Source organism: Microtus oregoni, unplaced genomic scaffold, assembly GCF_018167655.1.
Source record: "Microtus oregoni isolate MIOR12 unplaced genomic scaffold, Mior012 000037F_ref0000500, whole genome shotgun sequence".
In the NCBI taxonomy this organism is placed as follows: domain Eukaryota; kingdom Metazoa; phylum Chordata; class Mammalia; order Rodentia; family Cricetidae; genus Microtus; species Microtus oregoni.
In genome coordinates this window covers 3,802,730-3,820,394 of record NW_024543096.1, presented here as the reverse complement: position 1 = coordinate 3,820,394, position 17,665 = coordinate 3,802,730, and positions in this window count along the sequence as shown.

The following is a 17,665-nucleotide window of genomic DNA, read 5'->3' as shown; positions in this document are numbered from 1 at the left end:
ATATGATTAGCTGTGATCATTTGATTAATGGTATCTCTGCCACTATTCTGAAGTTCCACATGGGCGAAAAGAGTGTTGAAGTATTTGTTGAATAGGAATATAAAGCCTCTAGCATATAGCTGATAACTGCCAATTTTAATGCTACCGTACAAAAATGGATAAACTAAAAGAAATAACATAAAGGTAAACAAACAGCAGTTAATGAAAATTATATCTTTCAATAATTTATTTCTGCCATTTTGCAAATGATTTCGATGGCATAGATTGTGCTTTTAATTTTAACATAGATGATTGGGCTCATACAAATAGAGAAATGGCTACTATAGGTCTGTTATATACAGTTTACTTTAATGTTTTTCTATTATTCAATCTATACCTTAGCCTCAAGCTAATATAAAAACATAGGATATAGTAAAAATCAATAAGACACAGCTTAATTCTAATATTCCTTTAGTTCTACATTAATCAATCAATCCATTCAATAACACATTTTAAAAATCAAACATTTATCCAGCACTAGAACTTACAGAATAAATCTCTCTTTATATATCAGATTAATCAGAGATTTTACCCTGAATAATTTTGACTTTGTACACAATCATAAATACATAAATAACAATGTTCGGCTGGTGGAATGGGAGACATCAAGCTAGATGCCTACACCAAACTTCTGTGGATTTTTTTCAATGTATTTATTTATTTATACAGTATCCTGCCTGTAGGCCAGAAGAGGGGACAAGATCTCATTATAGGTGCTTGTGAGCCACCACATGGTTGCTGGGAATTGAACTCAGGACCTCTGAAAGAGCAGTCAGTGCTCTTAACCACTGAGCCATCTCCCCAGCCCCAACTTCTGGGGTTTTTAACAGTGTACTTAGAGGGAATGGGGTAGGAAGATGGCTGGACAGCATTCCTCTTGTCTATGACGGAACCAGAAATGTTTTGTTTGGTGAAAAAAAAAAACTGTCCAACAGAGAAAATGACATGGGCTTAAGTTCTAGAATGCATTGAACTCATATGTCAAAGTCCTTGAGCATGTGACTAAGCTGCTTAGACTATTGAAAATATTTCCTAAATATTGATAAGTAAGTCACATTGTAACTTTCATAATATGAATTAAAATAATAATAAATTAGTATTTTTAAAAATATGCTATTTTAAAATATAGCACCACATTTTTCTCATTAATAGATAGCAAAGATAACAGTTCACAGGATCTATGATCCCTTACTAGAAGTTAGACAATGAAAAGAAACTTTTCCCATGAGCTCATGGGCTACTCAAGTTTGGAACAGTGTCACAAGCAAATGGAGTAAATACAGTGTACTGCTATGACCATGTCAGCTTTCAGGTCATATCTAAATATCCTTTTGCTTCTATTAGCAAATATTGTTTAAAATTAATAAATATAATTCTTTTAATAATATTTTTGTAAATGACTTGCAGCTATATGTATTCCAATGGAGTTCCTAGACAAATAATGAGGGGTGTTGTTGCTTTGAAGCCTAAGGCAGGAAGATTACTTAAGTCCAGGAGTTCTAGACCCACCTGGGCAAATGAGGAAAATAGTGTTTTTTAAAGAGTGGCACAGGATTTCCTGATGAAAAGTAATTAGAATGCTGGGAGGAAGGAGGTGGAGTCAGAGAAAAGCCAAGTAGCCCTGCCAGAGACAGATGCTGGTTAAAATCTTGCCAGTAAGTCATAACCATGTGGCAATACATAGATTAAAAGAAAGGGGTTAAATTGAGTTGTAAGAGTTAGCCAATAAGAAGCTAGAGCTAATGGGCCAAGCAGTGATTTAATTAATTCAGTCTCTGTGTGATTATCTCTGGACTAAGCAGCCGGAAACCAACAAGTGGACTACACCACCTATTTTTATTCTTTGAGATAAAATAATTGTTAATGAATTAGGTTAGTGTTCACAGGAAACATTAAATATTTTGAGTTTGTGAGTAGCCTGACCTGTATAGTGTTCCCTCTTCTATCTTGAGCTCCCTGGGCTAGACGTTATCTCAAGAAGTTAGGCAGGAAGAAAAATAAAATACTTCAATACTAATTTTAAATCAGCCGTGCTGTGTGACTTACTGCAATACTGAAACATTAGCATGTGGCCACAAATGACAATGATTGGCACTTGATTTGCCTCTGATCAAAGGACTTGAACATGCTCTTTATGATGGTGGCTCATAGAACAATTCAATTCTTCATTGTAAGAATCAAAAGTCAGTGAAGTAGGAATATATCGAAACTATACTTTAATGTGTCCATGAATATCAGAGACATGACTATCTGAAAATCTGTATTTTTAGTTCTCTTGGCTAGTGGAAGAATTTTTTTTTTAATTGCCCATACTGTCCATTCTGGTCATATTCCTATGAAGGGCAGTCGTCAATTGAGATATTCCACTAAAGGTCCAACTCAACTCCTCTTGCTTTTTATGCGATTGTGTTTGGTCTGTCACAGACACTCAGAACAACTGCTGAGCATCCTTCTCATAAATGTTTCATATACTTGATGACAGTATTTATCCCTTAGTTTCCGCATATTTGGATTTTATTCAATATCCTTTTGGTTGATGTGGAGGAAAGAGAGACGGCACTTATGCTTCGTACTGCACGCTGCTGCCAGCACTATGTGAAACACAAATTGATAATGTCAGATCCTGCTTGCAATTTTCTAGTGATTTCCCACTGTCTTCAAACTAAGCCCAGCTTCCATAACACAGGCCAAAAGATCTCTCATCCCAGACACACCAAAAAAAAAAAAAAGTAAAAGAAAAAAAAACTGTAACAAGGTTGCTGTTTCGAAACGCAGTTCTTTTATGTTATGTTATTTTCTCTGTCTAGAATTCACATTTATGTCTTCTTCAGGTTAATGACTACCCATGCTGGGCTGGTTTCAAACAACAGGTAAATTAAAGGCTCACTGTGCCCACATGACATAACTATTCACTTCTGTAGTATTCCATGTTATTCTGCCTTCTTTGGTTCATCTTTCAACCTTGTAATGTAATTACAAATCCACCCATATCTCCCACACTGGATGTTACATCACTGAAGACAGAGTACGTTTTTAACCTAAATACATGATCACCGATAAGTGTAAGGGATGCTACCATGATATCAAGATTAAAGGGTAGCCAATCCCCAGTAGATACTGGAATGCAGTCATGATGATGAGTGATGTAGGAGGGTCTTTTTTCTGTCTGTTGCTTTCATTGGTTAATTAATTAAAAAAAAACTGTTTGGCCTGATAGGTCAGAACATAGGTGGGTGGAGTAGACTGAACAGAATGCTGGGAGAAAGAAGCAGAGTCAGGCAGACACCATGATTCCCCTTCCCGAGATGGTCGCTGACTAGACTCATAACGGTAAGCCATGACCTCGTGGTGGCATACAGATTATTAGATATGGTTTAGTCAAGATTTGAGAGTTAGCCAATAAGAGGCTATAACTAATGGTCCAGGCAGTGTTTAAATGAATACAGTTTCCATGTAATTATTTTGGGTGTAAAGCTAGTCTGGTGGCAGACGCAGCCCACCGCTCCTTTTACTACAGATGTGCTTACTCCACCAGACTTCAGGTCTCGCCTATTGTCTTAGAGGCCATCATTATTCCCAGATGATATGTATAGATCTGCTAATAGAAAAAGCAAAAAAGAATGAGTTAGGATTTGCAACAGATATCTGTCCATGATTTCTACTTTCATTTAATACCCATGATTGTAGCACGAATAATAAAAACACAGAGAAAGAAATTGGGGTTCAGCCTGAAAACCAGAAAAGCAAAGCAGCCAAACCACTAGAGAAATTTTACCTCTACCAAGGCTAAAATATCACAAACTAATCAGTCTAAGACTCTTTCTTCTCTTTCGTTTTATATTTGCTCTAGTGCCGAGATTAAAGATGTAGGCCACCACTCTGTGGAGTTGTTTCTGCACTGATCTTGTGTAGAAACCCTGGGGTGGCCTTGGACTCACAGAAATCCATCTGCCTCTGTCTCCCCAATTCTGGGATTAAAGGTATGTGTAACCCTTACCTGACCGCTAGTGACTTTATGTTTGCCTCTGGTCTTTAGTCAAGATTTATTTATGAAAACACAAATAATAGATCATCACGTGGGACTCTATCACATATTCTTGTGTAAAAGGACATTGGAATTGTGAAAAGTTTGGACTGGGTATACTTTCTCCACTAAGGAAATAAAAGTTCTAATAGTAAGATAAAAGTCAGGTCATATAGGATACATTCTATATATTCTGTCTTTAGTTTCATGAAGTATATTTATTATATGCTTAGGCCCTTCACAATTATTAAATACATGCATACCCAACTGACACAGCTTGCTCTTCAAAACAGTTTATTTTCTGCCCAAATAATTTGAATGTGTGGTATTCCACCAGAACTTCGTTGAGTTAACTAAGGGCTACATTATTGAAAAGCTAACCTGTCTCCAAAGCCTATTGCTTTGGAGTAACTAATAACTGCTAAAGACAATGAAAACCTCAACACAACAAAGGACTCCCAGTGTTGGGTGGGAAGGGAGTGTGTGTATGTGTAGATATGGGAGATTTGCAGTATAGGGTGTAGTTGAAAAAACATGGTGTTCAAAATCCTTGATGGTTTTTTTCTTTTTGTTCAACTTCTTTTTTTTATTGATTTTTATTGAGCTCTTCTTTTTTTCTCTACTCCCCTCCCTGCATCTCTCCTCCCTTTCAACTCTCTCCCAAGGTCCTCATGCTCCCAATTTACTCAGGAGATCTTGTCTTTTTCTACTTCCCATGAAGATTCGTTCTATGTATGTCTCTCTTAGGGTCCTATTGTTGTCTAGGTTCTCTGGGATTGGGATTTGTAGGCTGGTTTTCTTTGCTGTATGTTTAAAAAACACTTATGAGTAAGTACATGTGATAATTTGTCTTTCTGGGTCTAGGTTACCTCACTCAAAATGACGTTTTCTAGCTTCATCTATTTGCCTGCAAAATTCAAGATGTCATTATTATTTTCTGCTGTGCAGTACTCCGTTGTGTAAATGTACCACATTTTACTTATCCATTCATCTGTTGAAGGGCATTCAGGTTGTTTCCAGGTTCTGGCTATGACAAACAAAGCTGCTATGAACATAGTTGAGCACATGTCCTTGTGGCATGATTAAACATCCTTTGGATTTATACACAAAAGTGGTATTGCTGAGTCTTGAGAAAGGTTATTTCTTAATTTTCTGAGAAATCACCACACTGACATCCAACATGGCTGTAGCAGCTTGCATTCCCACCAGCAATGGAGGAGTGTTCCCTTTACCCCACAACCTCTCCAGCATAAGTTGTCATCAGTGATTTTGATCTTGGCCATTCTTACAGGTGTAAGATGGAATCTCAGAGTTGTTTTGATTTGCATTTCTCTGATGACTAAAGATGTTGAGCATTTCCTTAAGCATCTTTCAGCCATTTGAGATTCCTTTGTAGAAAGTTCTCTGTTTAGATCTGTACTCCATTTTTTATTGTAATATTTGTTCTTTTGATGACCAATTTCTTGAGTTTTTTGTATATTTTGGCGATCAGACCTTTGTCTGATGTAAGATTAGTGAAGATCTTTTCCTATACTATAGGCTGTCATTTTGTCTTGTTGACCATGTCCTTTGCTTTACAGAATCTTTTCAGTTTCAGGAGGTACCATTTATTAATTATTTCTCTCAGTGTCTCTACTACCAGGGTTATATTTAGGAAGTGGTCTCCTGTACCAATACATTCAAGTGTACTTCCTACTTTCTCCTCTATTAGGTTCATTGTGGTTGGCTTTATGTTGAGGTTTTTGATCCACTTGGACTTGAGTTTTGTGCATGGTGATAGATATGGATCTATTTTCATTCTTCTACATGTTGATATCCAGTTATGCCAGCACCATTTGTCAAATATGCTTTCTTTTTTTCATTTGATCTTTAGTGATTTTTTAAGTTAGCAAGATTTAACCATTTTAAGTAAAGGTCATTTACTTTCCTGTTCATTTTTCTAGAATTATTTATTTTTATTGACTTTTATTAAGCTCGACATTTTTCTCTGCTCCCCTCCCTAACTCTCCCCTCCCCTTCAACCCTCTCCCTTTTCTAGAATTGTTATAAAATAGAAGATATATTTCTCTATTAGGCATTTTCTCTTAACTGTACAGGCAGTAAAATCTATAAACAAATGAGCTACCATACAACCATAACTTATTGATTGAAAACTTTTAAATTGTGAAACTCTATTATTTTTAATGAATAAATACAAACTTAATATTCTCTTAAACCCATTCAAGGATTTTGCATATCATTAGTTTATAAAATTCTAAGACATACTATTAACTATATGCTATCTTTTATATAATCTATCACTTTTATTTAGTAAATGAATACATTGTATGTATGCAGTTTATTTTAAATACTTGCTTAGACAATAGAGTGCATACTATAATGGATTTCAGTCTCTTCCGCAATTTCATTTCTTCTAAAAATTCCCCATTATGACATTTTTAAAATTAAAATAACATTGTAGCAAATATTTATTGAACTTATCCCATAAGGCCGAGACTGATCTGCATGCTTAGAATCTATTAGAAATTAATGTAAAATGCCTCCAGATTATAGATCAATTCAAACTATTACTCATGTAAGCCAAGTCCTGTCGCGGTAATGTAGGCTCTCCATATTACTCAACTCAATGGTCAAATCTTTGTTATATTTTGACACATATCAATTACAATAGCTGCCTTCATTTTATACAGCCACCCACACATACTTCTAGCACACAACACCCCACTGAGGTCATTATGCTTCATTGTTTATATTGTTTAATTCTCCTGTGCTCAGTCTCTAAAAGATTTGAGCTTTCTGTGACTCGATTACTCGACCTTTTAAACTTTGTTGATATTTTTCCCAATGATTTAATTTGATCTTATACTTCTCAGTATTCTGTATATACTGAAAATTTTACTAGTCGAAATCCAGTCATTCTTCATTTAACATATCCAGTATGAATGTGATAAAAATATATGAAATCTCACATGAATAAATCACACTCCAGGTATCTATTCGTCTACCCAAAATTTCTTCTTTCTGAGTCAATTTTTCATCTATATAATGGGGATTTCATTTGTTCTCCATTTCTCAAGTGAATTTTTATGTATTTTTCCTTAATATTATCCTTCTCATTTCTCACTCATTCTGCAGTAGTACTGTAAGTGTTAATGTTAAGTTCAACAATTTCTCACTGCTTTTAGTCTGAAGTGTGCACATTGTTTTTCTACATATTACTGAGATTTGTGTATCTGTTCTCCCTCTTGCAATCATTGCCTATTTCAAGATGGAAGAGTGATCCTGTTTAAATTGAAGGAGATAATGTTGCTTATTATTTTAAAGCAATTTGGTACACTTTGATCAAGACAAAAATTTAAGAAATTAATATTGTCCAGCATATTTTTATAGTGTCTTGGTCCCATCTTTATCAGCTATGATGCCCCCCAGAATGCACTAGGAACAATGGTATTTTCTTGTTGACAGTCTATTTAGGAATACCATGATCATTTTGTTTCATTTTATTTACTTTTCTTTTAGAATTTTTTTCCCTGGAAACCTCTGTAGTTTTCCCTCATTTCTGTAGTACTCTGCCAAATAATACTTTTTTTTCAGTGACACTAAAAGGGACCAATGACCATGCATGGTATTATGAACCTAAAACACAATGCTCATATTTTTCTTTAGTCAATATATCCTTTAAGGCAGCGATAATATCCTTGATTCTCTATGGAAATAAGAGGAAGTATATGTTTAATCGTTTTCTACTTTAAACTTCTACCTCAAAAAGAAGATAGTAATTATTTCTAGTAACAAATGAAACTATTTCCTACTTTGCTTCCATATTTCAGTTTGAATAGAGTCACCAAATGAAGAGAAGATGAGAGCAAAGGAAAGAAAAGAAAGAAAGAAAAGAAAATTCCGTAGAAAGTAACATATAAACTACTGTTTGTCAAGGCTTGATAAGGAAAAAAAAATGTTTGTTTAGTTTTATTTTGTCTTTTAGCATATGGAGAATGAGATCACACCTAACAAAATATGATGAGCACCATTTACATTTTTACTCTTTATTTTTTATTAACACTGGTTAGAAACTAGAACCAAAAGACGCTTTTTAAATTTACATTTATTTACTATAATTTTTTTTTCATTTTATATACCAATCCCAGTTCCCACTTCCTCCCTTCCTCCAATTTCCTCTAACTTTCTCCCAGACCACCACTCACCCACTCCTCAGAGAGGGCAAGGCAGATTGTTTTGAGGAAGGTCCAAGGCCCTTCCTACTATATCTAGGCTGAGCAAGGTATCTATCAAAAGAGAATAGGCTCCCAAAAAGCTAGTAGAAGCAGTAGGAATAAATCCTGTTGCCACTGCCAGTGGCCCTGCAGTCTGCTCCAGTCATACAACTTTCACCCACTTTCAGAGGGACTAGTTGGGACCTTTGCTGGTTCCTTCCCTATACATTTGAAGTTGATGAGCTCCTATTAGCGCAGGTAAACTGTTTCAGTGGTTGTCTTTATTGTGGTCTTGACCTCTTTGCTCATATTATCACTCCTCCCACTTTGCAACTGGATTTTGGGAGCTCAGCCTCATGCTCCCCTGTGTGTCTCTGCCTCAGTTTCCATCAGTTGCTAGATGAAGATTCAATGGTGACTTTTAAAATGTTCACCAATCTGACTACAGGGAAAGACCAGTTCAGGCACCCTCTCCTCTATTGCTTAGGGTCTTAGCTGGGGTCATCCTTGTAGATTCCTGGGAATTTTTCTAGTGTAAGGATTCTGAATATTAGCCCCATAATGGCTCCCTCAATCAAAATATCTCTTTCCTTGCTCTCATCTCTGTCCTTCCTCCATCTTGACTACCTTGTTCCTCAAGTACTCCTCCTCCTCAGATGATCTTGTTTATTTCCCCTTTCCAGGTGGGTCTATGCATGTATTTCTTAGGATTCACCTTGTTACTTACCTTCTTTAGGATCATAAGCTATAGGCTTAATAGCCATTGCTTTACAACTAGTTTCCACTTAGGAGTAAGTCCATACCGTGTTCCTCTTTCTTATTCTGGGAGACCACACTCAGGATGGTTTTTTTTTTAGATCCATTCTTTTGCATGCAAATTTCAAGACATCAATTTTTTATCAGTTTTTCTTTATCCATTCCTCCATTGAGGGGCATCCAAGTTGTTTCCACGTTCTGGCTATTACAAATAGTGCTGCTATAAACATAGTTGAACAAATGTGGTAGTATTATCTTTATAGTATTATTGAGCACCTTTTGGGTATATGCCCAAGAGTGGTATTGCTGGGTCCTGAGGTAGGTTGACTCTCAATTTTCTGAAAAACCATTGAAGTCTGCTCCCCACTTTCAGATTCAGTGTGGTCAGGTTTATATTGAGGCTTTTTAATCTATTTGTACTTGAGTCCTGTTCATGAGGATAGATATGGATCTATTTTATTCTTCTACATGTTGACATCCAGTTATGCCAGGACCATTTGTCAGAAATGCTTTCTCTTTTCCATTGTATAATTTTAGCTTCTTTGCCAAAAATAAGGTGTTCATAGTTGTGTGGACCAATATCAGGGTCTTCAATTCCATTGGTCAACCTGTCTGTTTCTACACCAATACCAAGGTCTTTTCATTACTGTAGCTCTGTAATAAAACTTGATATCAGGGATGGAGATGCCTCTGGAAGTTCCTTTTTTTACAGAATTGTTCTGGCTATCCTGCATATTTTCTTTTCCGTATGAAGTTGATTATTGTTCTTTCAATGTCTGTGAAGAATTGTGTTAGGAATTTGATAGGGATTGCATTGAATCTATAGATTGCTGTTTTTATTATGTTGATCTTACCTATCTAAGAGCATTGGAGATCTTTCTGTTTTGTTCTTCAATTTCTTTCTTCAAAAACAAAGTTCTTGTTAAATGAGTCTTTCACTTCTTGGGTTAGTGTTACCCCCACGATATTTACATTATTTGTGGCTATTGTAAAGAGTGATGTTTCACTAATTTCTTTCTCAGCTTCTTTATCGTTTGTATATAGGAGGGCTAAAAGATTTTTTTTTTTGAGTTGATCTTCTATCCTGCTACATTACTGGAGGTATTTATCAGCTGCAGGAGTTCCCTAATAGAGATTTTTTTTGGTTCACTTATACATACTATCATATCATCTACAAATAGTAAAAGTTTGCCTCTTTCCTTTCCAATTTGAATCCCCTTGATTTCCTTTTCTTGTCTCATTTCTCTAGCCAGAACTTCAAGAACTATGTTGACTAGATATGGAGAGAAAGGACAAACATGTCATGTTCCTGATTTTCATGGAATTGCTTTAAGTTTCTCTCCATTTAATTTGATGCTGGCTGCCGGCGTGTTGTATATTGATTTTTATTATGTTTACATATGCTCCTTGTATTCCTGAACTCTCCAAGACCTTTAGCCTGAAGGTGTGTTGGATTTTGTTGAATGCTTTTTCAGCATCTAATGAAATGATTATATCTTTTTTCTCTCTCTTAGTTTATTTATATCATGGATTACATTGATAGATTTTTGTATGTTGAACCATCCCTGCATCTATGGGATGAAGCTGACTTGATCATAGTGGATGATTTTTTTGATCTGTTCTTGGATTTGGTTTGCCAGTATTTAATTGAGTATGTTTGCACCTATGATCATGAGTGAGATTGGTCTGTAATTCTTTTTCTTGGTTGAGTCTTTATGTGGTTTTAGTATCAGGGTAACTGTAGCTTCATGAAAAGTTTGGCACTGTTCCTTCTGTTTATATTATGTGGAACACTTTGAGGAGTATAGATATTAGTGCTTCTTTGAAGCTCTGGTAGATTTCTGCACTGAAAACATCCATCTCTTCCCCCCCCCCCCCGCTGGGAGACTTTTGATGACTGCTTCTATTTCCTTGCAGGTTATAAGTCTATTTAAATTGTTCATCTGGTCTTGATCTAAATTTCGTATGTGGTACCTATGCACAAAATTTTCCACTTCTTTTACTTTTTTCTAATTTTGTGGAGTACAGGTTTTTGTAGTATGAACTAAATGATTCTCTGGATTTCCTCAGTAACTGTTGTTATGTCCCTCTTTTCATTTCTAAATTTGTTAATTTGGATATTCTCTCTCTGCCTTTTATTAGTTTGCATAAGGATTTGTGTATCTTGTTGATTTTCTCAAAGAAAATCAGCTCTTTGTTTCATTGATTCTTTGTATTTTTTCTTTGTTTTTATTTTATTGATTTCAGCCCTCACTTTGATTATTTCCTTTCATCTACTCCTCCTGGGTGAGGCTGTCTCTTTTTTCCCAGAGCTTCCAGGTGTGCTGTTAAGTCACTAGTGTGTGCTTTCTCCATTTTCTTTCTGTAGGCACTTAGTGCTATGAACTTTCCTCTTAGTACTGCTTTCATAGTGTCCCACAGGTTTGGGTATATTGCACCTTCATTTTTGTTGAGTTCTAGGAAGGTTTTAATTTCTTTATTTCTTCCTTAATCCAGGGGTGATTCCATAAAGAACTGTTAAATTTCCATGACTTTGTAGGCTTTCTGTGATTAGTGTTGTTGTTAAATTCTAACTTTAAACCATGCTGACGTGCTAAGATACAGGTGGTTACTCCAAGTTCTTTGTATCTGTTGAGGTTTGCTTTGTTACTGAGGATATAATCAATTTTAGGGAAGGTTCCATGCATTGCTGAGAAGAAGATATATTCTTTTGTGTTTGGGTGAAATGTTCTATAGCTGTCTGTTAATTTCATTTGAGTAATGACATCTGTTAGTTCCCTTACTTCTCTGTTAAGTTTCTGCCTGATTGACCTGTCCATTGGTGAGAGTGGAGTGTTGAAGTCTCCTTCTATTAGTGTGGGGAATTTGATGTGTGATTTAAGCTTTAGTAATGTTTCTCATATGTGGGCGCTTCTATATTTAGGGCATAGATGTTCAGAATTGAGACGTTACCTGGATTGATTGTCCTATTATGGTATAAAGTCTCCTTCTCCACCTTTTATGATTGATTTTAGTTTGAAATCTATTTTATTAGATATTAGGATAGCTACTACCTCTTGTTTCTTAGATTCATTTGATTAGAAGATCTTTCCCAACCCTTTACTCTGAGATAATGTCTGTCTTTGAGGTTGAGGTGTGTTTCTTGTATACAACACAAAGATGCTTTCTGTTTCCATATCCATTCTCTAAACCTGTGTCTTTTTATAGGTGAATTGAATCCATTGATATTAAGAGATATTAATAACCAGTTGTTGTTAATTTCAATTATTTTTTTCGGTAGTAATGTTTGTGTGTTTCCCTTCTTTGGCTGATGGAGGGTTATCAGTTGCCTATGTTTTTGAGGGTATAATTAACTTTTTTGGGTTGGAGTTTTCCTTCTAGTACTTTCTGTAGTGCTGGATTTGTGGATAAGTATTTAAAATCTGGTTTTGCTATGGGATATTTGTTTGCTCCATTGTTGGTGATTAAAAGCTTTTCTAGGTATAGTAGTCTGGGCTTGCATCTGTGGTCTCTTTATATCTGCAGCACATTTGTCTGGGACCTTCTGGCTTTCATGCTTTCCATTAAGAACTTGGTATAATTCTGATAGGTCAGCCTTTATGTGTTACTTGTCCTTTTTCCCTTGCTGCTCTTAATAGTCTTTCTTTATTCTGTATGTTTTGTGTTTTGATTACTGATTTTTGTTTGTTTTTTCCTCCATTTCTTTAAGGAAAATTTTTATTTTCTCTTCAAAGGTCTTCAATGTAATTATCATGAAGTTATATTTAAAATCGTTTTCTTGTGCTTCTTCTGGGTTATGATGATCAAGTCTTCCTGTTGCATCACCACTGGGTTCTGGTGTTACCATGTTGCTTTTTAGTTTGTTGGATGAATTCATGCATTGGCACCTACCCACCTCTTCCTTTAATTGGTGACAGCAGTGTCTTTACCTCTTAATCCAATCCTTGCAGTGGCTGTCTGTGTTTTTGGGAACTATTCTTGGTCTGCTCTGTACTGTTACTCTCTGTGTCTCAGGGAGTCACTGAGGTCTCTTTTCGTCCTCTCTCTTGGCCTACTATCTTGGTCTGCTCTCTTGGTCCTCCACTCTGTGCAGTCACAGCTTGTGCTTCAGAGATCTTCTCTTAGTCCTCTCTATGTAGTTGCAGCTTGTGTTTAAGCATTCCTCTGAGGTTGCAGGGGTGGGGGTGAGTTGGGATAGGAGGGTTTGCAGATGGAGTGGGATGTATAGCTTTCAGAATCTGATGGATGAGATGGAGGTGTTGGAGCAGCCTACCTGCAGGAGACTCGCTTACTGACTGGCTAGAGAAGCTGAGGCAGGTGGAGGAGGAACCAAGTGTTTTGCTTTAATTTGGAGGGACTAGAGAGTGGGATGTCCTCCTGGATGTGTGGTCACTCACCTCTTGGTCCTCTCTGTGTAGTAGCAGGTTTTGTTTTAGAGTTCCACCAAGGTTTCGGGTGGGAGGAATAGGAGGGCTTGAGGACAGAGCGAGACTTGTAGCTTTCATGGTTTGATGGATGGGATGGGGGTTTTGGAGCAGCCCACCTGCAGGAAACTTGCCTTCTGGCTGGCTAGATCAATCAAGGCAGGTGGGGAAGGGATCTGAAGTTTTGCCCCAGGATGGAGGGCCTAGAGAGTGGGGTGCCCTACCAGGTGGGTGGTCACTCACCTATTGGACCTTTCTGTGAAGAAGCAGGCTGTGTTTCAGAGTTTCACTGAGGTTGCAGGGGGGTGGGATAGGAGGGTTTGGGCGCAGAATGGAACTTATAACTTTCATGGTCCAATGGATTGTATGGGGGTGTTGGAGCAGCCTAGCTGCAGGAAACTAGCCTGCTTAAATATGAAAGAGGTTGAGTAGGAGAAGCAGTTAAAGAAATTATTCTTCTCAAAGTCTCTCCTGCTCACAAACTCCAGCTGAACCACTTGCTCATTTTCACTGACTTCCTTCTTTCCTTTCTTTGATTTTCTTTATTTTCCATTTTCTGTCAGGTATTCTTTATGCCATCCACAGTTCACCTTTGTGAAGCTAACACTATTGGAACAGACATAGCAACTAGAATTCAACGATTTACCACAAGCCAACATTCCACCTTAAAAATGGGGTCCAGCCAGGCAGTGATGGCACATGCCTTTAATCCCAGCACTCCTCGGGAGGCAGAGGCAGGTGGTTCTCTGTGAGTTCAAGACCAGCCTGTTCTACAAGAGCTGGTTTCGGGACAGGATCCAAAGCTACAGAGAAACCCTTTCTCAACAAAACAAAAACAAAAACAAACAAACAAAGAAAAAAAAAAAACAAGAATGGGTCCAGTATGCTAGTAATGTGGAGTTGCAAAATATGCTAATTTCAGATTTTTTTACTTTTGTTTAACTGGTATTTGAATACAGGTAGACAGATAAATAGATGGGTAACTTTAACAATGTACTCTATGTGTAAGTTCAATTTTTAACAATTCTTTTCTTTTAGTTGATTTTAACTTCAGATGTACCCTAAATTCATCTATCTACCTATGCATATATTGTCAATTTAAGCACATGAGAGGAATTATCAAGATATGAATTTGAAATAGGTATAGAATATCTAACATGTGGCTACAATAATAGTACTTATAATGAGAATAGTACTTATAATATATCTGTAATGCAGTATTTATAATAAATAATTATACTTATAATAGAGTATTCCATAACCATTATTCCTTGACATAGGGCTCCAACAGACAGACAGAGAATGCTGAGAAGTAGGTTAACTGACATAATTAAGTTAAGGACTTCTAGATTAATCACAAAAGTTTTAGGGCACCAAGCGTCTAAAAGGCATGGTCAGCTTGCCTTTCTGAATGTTGAAAACAGAACGTTCTAACCATGTACACATTTTCCCAGGCATAAATGGCCTACCTGTTTACAGGTCAGGAACTGTAAATAGAGGCTGCTATTTCATTTCCTCGTCACCCATACCTGAATAATCACATAAAACCTATATTAATTACAACAGCCTTTGGCCTACTAGCTCAGGCTTCTTATTAACTAACTTACATCTTAAATTAAGCCATTTCGATTGAACTGTGTATCACCATGAGGCTGTGGCTTACCAGTAAGTTTCTAGCATCTTTCTCCTTTGACAGCTACATGGCATTTCCTTGACTCCACCTACACTCTTGGCACATCTCTGTTCAGATTTCCCAGTAGGTACATTGCTAAGCCATTGGCCAAAGCAGCTTTATCCATCAACCAACAAAAGCAACACATATACTGAAGAACATCCCAAATCAAGATAACATTGTCATTCTCTCTTTGAAGTATTTACATAATCAAACTACAGAAAGGCTAACAGCTAAGAAATAGTGAAAAGTTGAGAAACTGTAATCATTAATACACTTCTAAAATACTTGTGTTTGAGGTACATTAGTAAGTACAATAAATAAATTCTAGTCAAAAATTTCACAAGTACGATGTTACTCATCTTCAAAATGACTGATACAGTCAAGATCCCTAATAGATAGTTTTCCCCATTTTGAAACATGTAAATACAGTTATATTTACAACTTAAGGCATGTAGAGAGGTTAGTTTATTTTCTTACTTTTTCTCACATTGTGTCTTCTTCATAGTAGACAATGTTAAAAGATTTTTTTTGGCTTACTGGTTTTTTCTTTGTATACTATTGTTTCTGTTCTTTTGGTTTTGCTCAGTCTCTCTCTCTCTCTCTCTCTCTCTCTCTCTCTCTCTGTGTGTGTGTGTTTGTGTGTGTGTGTGTACTATGTGCTTTGTTTTTTTTTTAATGGGAGAAAAAGAAAGCAAATGGAAATGAGGAGGATCTGGGAGAAGTTGGAGAAGAGAAAACTCATGATCAAATTCCAAAGTATGAACAGTTTCTTCAGGAAAAATAGATTTTAAGATGGTTAACAAAGAATGTATCCATCTAGTATCCAAAGTTGAAGGAAATCATTTTTTTCTTTTAATTTTTATTGATCTCTACATTTTTCTCTGCTCCCTTCCCTGCCTCTCTCCTCCCCTTCATCCCTCTCTCAAGGTCCCTATGCTCCCAATTTACTCAGGAGATCTTGTCTTTTTCTACTTCCTATGCAGATTAGTTCTATGTATTTCTCTCTTGGGGTCCTCATTGTTGACTAGGTTCTCTGGGATTACGAGAATGAAGATTGAGGCAGGCACAAAACCCTAACTATACTGGTAGAGTTAAGGCAATATTAGCTGCTAGGAGAGAAAGAGACAATTTTGTCTAAGTATATAACCCTTAGTAAGCCAACCTTTCTACAGAAGAAGACATCTAAAAGGATTTGAGTAGAACGTTGGTCTTGAGGGACCAAAACAAAGTTGGGTGGATAGTAAAATGGGATAAATCTGGGAAGTATTGGGGGTACATATAATCAAAACACATTGTACGAAACTCTCCAAGAACTAAAAATAGTAGAATTTAAAAAATAGTATAGTAATATCAGTTGACATAAGTATGTAGCAGGCTAAAGCAGGATAATACAAAAGGATTTCTTCTCCAGTAGTATCTACCTACACTTCAAGGCTAGAAAAGGGTAAAATGGATAGATAAAAGTCTTATTTTAGAATGTAAGTTTCTAAACTTCGTAATCAACTGAAATGACTCTCAAGGAATCAGGAAAAGAACTCATCATACTCCCAAATATTCTTTTGGGCAAAGAGGTCTCTTTGACAACTTTTTCAAGTTTAAAGTCATTTAAGGCAAATGACTAAGAGAAGTCTACTGAACTAAAAGAATGGAGTGCAGAACAGTTTCCTTGTTATAGCAAAATATTCTAAAGATTAGATGAGAAATCAGAGGCATGGACCCCTCAATTGGTATGACACACATTCTTTACATTCTTTATGATTTTTATTTGAAAGTTCTATTCTGCATTCCTTGAACTTTTGCTTTGTTTTAGCAGTGTGGTTCCAATAAAGTTGGATAACATGTCACAATATGAGGGAGAATATGTTCGACCAACCACTTAGGCTCCAATTACTTTTCAGGATTGTGAATAATTTAAGAAAGTTCATTTGATTCTTTCCCAATAGTTATACTGAATACCTCTTCTTATAATAGTTTTCATGATAGAGCTAAAGCACAGATAGTCACTGTTTGTAAAAACATAAATTGGAAAAGTAATACCAGTAATTAACTTTAAATTTTTCATTTCATTTAACAATTTTCATCAGGTGTCAGCAAGATTCCAGGCTCTGCCCACCTTTACATCTCAAGGCTGGGGCTATAGATGTTCAGTCTGCCTGGGTTTTTATGTGTGTGCTAGGGATTTGAACTCTGGTCCTCACGCCTGCACAGCAAGTGCTCTCAGCCACTGAGTCATCTCCCTAGCTCCAACTTTTGAATATTTTCTTTTTTTTTTTCAATTCATTTTAGAATAATTGGGTGGTTGGTGTAATTACCAAGAAAAAAATTCAAAGCAACAAATGTCAATCTCAGGTACCTTTCAAATTAAATCGAAACCTTTATCTCTTTTTCACACTAACTACTTCCTTGAAATGTGTAGAGAGGAATAATAAATACCTTGGATTGCTTTTTCTATTTTTGAAAACAAACAAAAAAAAAAAAACATAAATTGGAAAATAAGAACTAGATTGGATCACAGAGATAATAGAGACTGTGG